Source organism: Sinocyclocheilus anshuiensis, unplaced genomic scaffold, assembly GCF_001515605.1.
Source record: "Sinocyclocheilus anshuiensis isolate Anshui unplaced genomic scaffold, SAMN03320099.WGS_v1.1 scaffold813, whole genome shotgun sequence".
Lineage (NCBI taxonomy): Eukaryota > Metazoa > Chordata > Actinopteri > Cypriniformes > Cyprinidae > Sinocyclocheilus > Sinocyclocheilus anshuiensis.
This window is the reverse complement of record NW_015540942.1, coordinates 1,449,320-1,449,900: the sequence shown is the minus strand read 5'-3', so window position 1 is coordinate 1,449,900 and position 581 is coordinate 1,449,320.

Sequence of the window (581 nt, the reverse complement as noted above, 5' to 3'; positions counted from 1 at the left end):
TAGAACAAACGTGATTTCTTGTGTGTGTGTTTGTTGCAAAATATTTACTATATACAATATTTTTTTTTGTACCTACATTCACTGGACACTGTTCTCCATTTTTTGATGTAGTGTCTAATGAATGATCTGTAGTGTGTATATTATTGACTAATGTGTGTATGATTTGAAAGCTTTGTTTGATTTTGAGTACAGGAAAAATGTTTTTTTAAGTTTGGGTATTGATTGCAATAAAAATAAAATAACTGTACTAACATAACTGTACTAAGTTTGGTTGAAATTTTGCAGGAAAATGCAGCTCAATATAGCAATCCACAGACACATACATGCATGTATATATATATATATATAGTGATATGAAAAAAGTCACATTTCAGTGACATCATTCTGAACACACAATGTTGATGTGGTCAGACCCTGAGAATGTTTCAAAGAAACAAGGAAACCACAGCTTTGTATCTCACCGCTGGAAAAAAAGAAAAGAAAAAGATCACAAATAAAACCCCAGCATGGTCAGAAACACACAAAACAGAAGTCGACTTGAGCTCTGTGCATGTCGTGTGCATAGTTGCAGTGAAACGGTT